Below are 7,741 nucleotides of genomic sequence, written 5' to 3' on the forward strand. Positions count from 1 at the left end.
GGAAGGAAGGAAGGAAGGAAGGAAGGAAGGAAGGAAGGAAGGAAGGAGAAAATATTTCAACAGGATCTGAGCCTAGAGGTAATGTCTAGGAGACCCTAGAGGCCTGGGAATAAAACTAGAAAGGTAAATGATTTCCTCTAGGGCCAGACTTTCTTTACTTTTGTGTCAATGAAGTCTCAAAAACAAGAACCCACTGACTCTGTAAAGACAATTTGCTGATGGAGTGTTATAAAATCCCAGCCAGAATGGAGAAAATGGAAATTTCCCGGGAGCTGCTGGCCTTGACCTTCTTCTCTTGGGAAAAGGGAATGAAGTGAAATGCTGACAGTTAAACATCAGGAGAACTTACTCTTAAAAATCAGGAAAACTTACTCCTTAAAAATGTTCCTGGCCCAATCTGTTGTAAGGGAGCCTGGAGGTTCTTGCTTTATATAGGGTAACATTGGACACTCACCTTGGGGCATCTTGGCAACTATTATCTTTGGGAAACATTGTCTGAATGGGACTATGGCACAGGGATTTTTCAGAGAACAGGAAGAGCAGCACTCAAGTGACTTGGAGGTAATTGAGGCAACCCTGGAATGACCGGAAAGCTAGAACCAACCTGGTGAGAGGATATAGGGAGAAGCTTGTGGGATTCCACATCTCTCTGAGTCATGAATGAGCTCTGAATGGGGCTGGATACTCCCACAAGTCTACAGGTGGGGGATAGGTCATGGATAACCAATATGCAACTCTCTGGGAGTGCAGAGTGTACTCAAGTGGCAGTGATCTGCAGACAAGCCATTGGGTCACTAATCCATATTTACAAATGCACCAATTTCTAACTTTTATGTGTCTGATTTTTAATCTCCTCTTTTGAAAAGGTCTAATCTTGTTGCTGATGAACTGAGAAAAGATTTTCCCACATTTTGAGCAGAATAGAGATGAGATTAATATCTTTCACAACATCAGTGATTAAAACAGTTGCAAAATTTGGTGAGTCATGACAGCTGACAGGAGTGGGAGGTGATGAGGACAAAGGCTACCTGAGAGCATTGACCCCTTGCTGCTGTGGAAAAGGCAACCTGTGCTCTAAGGGTTGACTTCGGTGAAAACTGTAGGAAGAAAATCCACTGTTCTATCAAAAGCCTTACTAAATATTCTGATATAATATCCAATTTAGGACCTTTAAGCTTAACATTTTGACACTTCAGAGTCTAAAAATTACAATGAAATATCCAGTAGTAAAAGACATTGTCACTGAAGGCAGAGCACTTCCATCTCTGGCTTTGTGATCATACATGTGCTCACGAAACTAATTAGCTTCAGGCTAGGCAGTATATGAGTAATTTATCTCTCCCATATTAACATCAACTGTGAAATCTAAACTGAATGATGACATTCCAGCAACAATTGCATATGATAATTCTTCAGCAGGTTTGGGCAGTGTAGAGTAGCTTTCATAAGAGACTATGTCATCTCACGCTATTTTAATGATTATGGCTCTACTGGAAAGGAACACAAGGTGGAAAACTAGTTCAGTGCCTGGGCTCTGGTTCAAGTCAAAGTGAAGATGATGAGCAAGCACTATTTTAAAATTAATTTAGGAGATCATTGGTAACAGATTAGAAGTTATGTTTCAGAGATGCCTAAAACGAACACTCACAATTCTGAAAACAAGTGAGATGTTCTCATTAATCTATAGGTATATAAATGTATACCCTGATCGCAAATATGAAAAACTTTGTATAACAAAATGACTGGAATGAAGTGCACTCAATGGTTAATGGTGATTGTCTTAGAAGGTGAGGTTACGAGAAAGTTGTTTTTGTTTCTATTTTTCAATAATTTCAGTTTACCTAAAATTGTTCTACAGTTAGAGGAATAAATTCTGTCTTAAAAAAATATGTTCAGCAAGGACTTTTGATGCTGATAGGATTAAGAGTTCATATCAGAAATTATTGTAAAGTGCCCTCCCAATGGTACCAGGCAGAAAATAGGCCATCCAAAAGGAGTTTTATAGGAAAGAGAGAGAAAGAGACAGAGACGGAGACAGAGAGATGAGTGTATTTTGAATAACCTACAGGTTAGTACATTTACAGTGTCTAATAGGAAGTTGGTTAAACAGATATAGAGCACAGAAAATAAAGATCTGGATCAGAAAAATATGTGGTGGTCTGGAGTAGGTAAGTTCACTCTAGGTTACAGTGTAAAGTAAGAGGAGCAGATACAGGGCTAGGGGGAAAACTACCATATAATGAGGCATCAGAATAACAAACAATGGGGGCAACTGAAAAAGGGAGAAGTTTATTAGATTCCTAGAGCTGTTGTAATGAATTACCATTAACTGGGTGGCTTACGACAATGGAAATATGTTCTCTAGAAGTTCTGGAGGGTACTCTAGATGTTCTGGAGGGTAGAAGTCTGAAAACAAGATGTTGGTAGGGACAACATCTTGAAGTTTCTAGCGGAAAATTCGTCCTTGCCTCTTCCAGATTCTGGTTGTTCCAGGTTCCCCCACTTGTGACTGGATCACTCCAATCTCTGCCTCCATCTTAAAGTTGCTCCTTCTCTTTTATTTCTTATAAGGAAACTTGTCATTAGATTTAGGGCTTAAATCACACTCCTAGGTTCCTCCCACTAGAATGTGGACATATTTTTTTGAGGGTGACCATTCAATCTATTACTGAGGGAGAGTGATCAGACAATTTGTGAGAACTATGAGGAACAAGGTCTCTTAATATCTTTGTATAAGTAAGGCAATGAGAAGTTCTGCAGTTAAAAAGAAAAAGAAAAAAAAAAAACTCTGCTTAATTTTGGGTAACATACCTTTCTCCAAATTCACTTGGCACTCTTTTCTCCCAGAGTAAATACAAAGATAAATAAGACCCAATCCCAGACCTCATGGGATCCGTCCGGTGGGAGTGAGAAGTATGTAATCAAAATAACTGCAATGACCTGTTCAAGTGCTAAAATAGAAAAATACCTTAAGTATAATGGAAGCCCAGTGAGAGATAAAAGTGATTTTCTTCAGGATCAAAGAAGAGTTTACTGAGTGGAAACTCTGATTTTAAAATGACATTGTGTAATTCCAGGAAGAGATTTTATGGCCAATGGTTTAGAGGCCAGGAAGTACATACAGAGTGTTTAGGAGACTGAGAGACTGGATAATTCTTATTTTTTATTTATCTATTTTTTTGAGACAGAGTTTCATTCTTGTTGCCCAGGCTGGAGCACAATGGCGCAGTCTTGGCTCACTGCAACCTCCGCCTCCCAGGTTCAAGCGATTCTCTTGCCTCAGCCTCCCAAGTAGCTGGGATTACAGGCACCTGCCACCATGCCCGGCTAGAGGTTGGGTAACTCTTGGGCATAAGTGAACAAGAAGTTGTGGCAGAGACTAGGACTGTCAGCGGAACATAAAGGGCCTCATGTTCCATTCTAATCTAGATCTGGAAAACTAAAGGGAGTCACTGGGAAGCAAGGGGATTTTTTCAAATAGAGAGAGGCATGATTGGACTTCTGTTTCAGAAAGATTACATTATGTGGATGATTGATTAAAATGACAACTAAAGTCTGAAAGACTAATCAGTTTAAATTAATGAGTGATTTTAAAATAAATTCATTAAAAATTAATCCAGTGAAAGACCTGGAATTAGTCTAGCTTTTTGAAAAGATTTGTGCTCAAATACATTGAAAATGGATAAAGGCTAGAAATAATCCTGCAGTTTTGTTTTTTATTTCAATAAGGGCTTGCTTAATTTTATGTACTTTTCTCCAAATACATTCAACAGTCACCTCTCACAATGTAAAAAGATGACCCAGATTTCTCTTTTCTTTTTGAGTTGTTAGAAAGTTGTTTCTAATTACTTCAAAAACTGGTCTTCTATTTTACGAGATTCCGAATAGTGTTTTAAAAGTTTTTTGGACGTAAAGGACTATATTATAGGGTTGTTGTCAATCCAGAGATTCATTCAGGGTCACTCATTCTCCCCACATATTCCTTATCTCTAGCTTCAAGTTCATGGGCTGCTGAATCAATCCACTTGGGAATCTTCTTTAGAAAGAAAGTCATAGGTCCACTCTCTACCTGAATGCAGCCCACTCTCATCCCTGGAGTTTTTCCTTTAGTCTGGATACACAATTAGTAAGATACCAAGATCTCACAATTTAGTGGAAGATTGAAATGTAGTGAGTATCCTAGGGCTCTTGCTTTGCACCTACCTCAGTTAATGACTTCATCATACACTGTCCCCTGCAAAAAGTTACTGTACATAGTGGGGGTATATTTGGATAATTTATTGGAATGACAATGGTTCTTAGAAGCAGCCTAATGCTTTTGCTTATGTCTCTGTTATCAAGTCAGTCACAAAGTGATCTGTTTCCTGTCAATCAATTTCAGAGAAGAGATGAAAACCTGAAAGTTTTGTTTATGACAAGTGATTTTTATTTTCTTTACAAAACTAGTACAGTAAATGCAGCCCTGGAGTTTAGTTTCTGCCTTGACATTATAGGAATTTTTTTTTTTTTTTGAAACGGAGTCTCGCTCTGTCGCCCAGGCTGGAGTGCAGTGGCGCAATCTCAGCTCACTGCAAGCTCCGCCTCCCGGGTTCACACCATTCTCCTGCCTCAGACTCCCGAGTAGCTGGGACTACAGGCGCCCGCCACTTCGCCGGGCTAGGTTTTTTTTTTTTTTTTGTATTTTTTTAGTAGAGATGGGGTTTCACCGTGTTAGCCAGGATAGTCTCGATTTCCTGACCTCGTGATCCGCCCGTCTCGGCCTCCCAAAGTGCTGGGATTACAGGTTTGAGCCACCGCGCCCGGCCGACATTATAGGAATCTTAACTATTGTGTTATAAATTTCAAAATGGCCAGGTGTGGTGGCTCACACCTGTAATTCCAGCACTTTGGGAGGCCAAGGCGGGTGGATGATGACGTCAGGAGATTGAGACCATCCTGGCTAACACGGTGAAACCCCGTCTCTACTAAAAATACAAAAAAAAAAAAAAAAAAAAAAAAAGAAAGAAAAAAATTAACCAGGCGTGATGGTGGACACCTGTAGTTCCAGTTCCAGCTACTCGGGAGGCTGAGGTAGGAGAATGGTGTCAACCTGGGAGGTGGAGTGAGCCGAGATTGCGTCACTGCACTCCAGCCTGGGTGACAGAACGAGGCTCCATCTCAAAATAAAATAAAATAATAAATTTCAAAATATAATTTAAGCTTTAATGTATATAGTAGCCCCACATACAGATTTTCCTGTGTCATTTTTTTCATCCAAGCAAACTTCTGTGAGAAAATGTCAACCAGTAACCCTTGCATACTTTGTTTTGATGTCTTCACTGTTACTGAATCAAATTAGCCCAACATGGAGAGCCTCTTGTCTTCACATGCCCACCTCAAGTCACAGAACACCCAGGTTTCATTTGAAGCTAGACCCTTGGCATATAGCGTTTTTCCTCAGGCTGTTATTACTTGCTCAAGCAGGTTCCTAAGAGCTCTTTGCAAAAACTCACTTGTTACTTTTATGTTTATTTTCTGAGTAACATGAGGAAGAAAGAAAGAGAAAAAAGTCAGAAGTTCCCACGCTTACAGCTAGAGAGAAGAAGAAAAGTGGAAGTTGAATAGCTAGTGACAATTTAGAAATAAAAGTAGCCCTTCACCAGCTCACAGAGTCCTGACACACAGACCAAGTTTAATTCAACACTGTGTATTGCAAAGTGCATTTCACCAAACTACGTGTGTTTGTGTGAACACAGGCACACCACCAGCAAACGTGGAGTTCACACATACACACCACAGACAAATGAAGGGACAATTCAAAAGTGTGCTTCTCTCTTCATTTCCCTTTGTAGTCCTAGCATTACACAATGACCTTTAAGGTCTCTGAGAGTCAATGAAAATTAAGCATGTTATTGCAAGTAAGGTTTGGGACCAAATGAGTTCATTTGATCACATTCCAGTTCCTTAATTACTATGCCTTCATTTTAATAAGAGAAATTTCACATAAACTATAACTGCTCTTCTTTTTAGCAGGTACTGGCAGAAATATAGCATAAATAATTGCAACATATCCTGTGATTAATATTTACTGTCTTATATCTTCCTTGGAGTGGGACAGTGGAATCCACAAAGCCAACAGTTAAAATGAGACATTATCACATTTTACTCCCACCTAATGTACCTATCATTTAATTTTTCATAACTCATTCATTCAATACACATTTCATATGTATGTAAGTTTTGTGCCCACAGAATTCCTGCCAGTGTCAGAAATAGGATGAGAACACCAACGTTTGAACGAAAAGGAGTTCACTTTTGATGAGCATCTGCTATGTGACAAATAACTTGTCATCTCATTTAGTCTTCAAAACCATCATTATTGATATAGGTATTGTTATTCCCATTTTATAAACACGGTGAACTGAGGCTTACAGAAGTGAAAGAACTTTTACAGAATTCATACAGAAAAGAAAATGGTCAAATATTTGACCCATTCAATAAAATATTTGACCTACTACACATCTGGCACTGCCCTGGGTACCAGGGATATACCATGATACCAAAAGGATAAAGATTCCTTCCTCTCATCTCTTTTCACAGTAACGGTGATTCTCAGTCCTGGTTGAGAATACACTGGAATTACTTGGAGAACTTCTTAAACATACCGGTGCCCAATGTCCACCTCTGGTAATTAAATCAGAATCTCTGGAAATGAAACCTGAGCATAAGGATTTTCAAAAATCCACCAAGTGATTCTAAAGTGAATTCAGGATTTAGATTCTTTTCATGTATTAGATTACGCTATATGCTGTATATACTTTGAGGTCACTACCCTCAAAACATACTGTACAGAAATGCATACAAATAGAACACATTAGATAACTATTTTAAGGGGATATAAAAGGACATTTGAAATTGTGTGAGATATATTCAAAGTGTTGGAGTTTACAAAAGGAAAAAATTACTTTTGGATTGGGATGAGATCATGCAAATATAACTTTTTAATAAAGGGAATGTCGAGGGGCCACTTGAATGTAGGATTTACTTTTCACTAAAGAAATGTTTCTCAAACTTTGGTATGTATCAGAATCATTCATGAAACTTGGCAAAATGCAGATACCCAGGCCCTGTGTTACTCCCACGAGGTTGGGCCTCTCTATTCTTTGCTAGCTCTGATGATTACAACACGCACTACAGTCTGGTAATCATCAGGAAAGAATTTTGAAGGCATTCTTGGCAGATAAGAAAGTGGTTGTTACTGGGAGACAAAGAAAGGCTAGAATGAGTATAGCAGGTAGTGGGGGTGGGGCTGATAATGTTAAGGAAATCTACATAATTTAGATAGAAGATGTGATGATTAATTTTATGTGTCACTGTAGCTGGGCCACAGTGCCTTGATATTTGGTCAAATATTGTTCTGAATGTTTCTGTGAAAATACTTTTTGCATGAGATTAACACTTAAACAGACAGATTTTGACTAAAGCAGATTACCCTTCAAAACGAGGATGAGCCTCATCCAATCAGCTGAGGATCTTAACAGAACAAACACTGACCTCTCCCAAACAAGAAGGATTGTCAGCAAACTTCCTGTAGGACTCAGACTACAATACTTTCCTGGGTCTCTACTGCCAGCTTCACCTGAAGATTTTGACTTGACCCTCCATGATCGTGTGAGCCAGTTCATCTCTTTCAGTCTCTCTCTCTTTCCCCTCTACACACACACACACACACACACACACACACACACACACACACACACAC

General features: G+C 39.1%; 1 protein-coding gene across 1 annotated transcript in view; it reads right to left on the reverse strand.

Moving 5' to 3' along the window:
• The window catches only part of FABP12 (fatty acid binding protein 12), a 30,761-nt gene that overhangs the window by 22,448 nt on the left and 572 nt on the right, over positions 1-7,741 (reverse strand). The gene's annotated exons all lie outside the window — the stretch shown is intronic.

Source organism: Piliocolobus tephrosceles, chromosome 7 (assembly GCF_002776525.5).
Source record: "Piliocolobus tephrosceles isolate RC106 chromosome 7, ASM277652v3, whole genome shotgun sequence".
Classification (NCBI taxonomy): Eukaryota; Metazoa; Chordata; class Mammalia; order Primates; family Cercopithecidae; genus Piliocolobus; species Piliocolobus tephrosceles.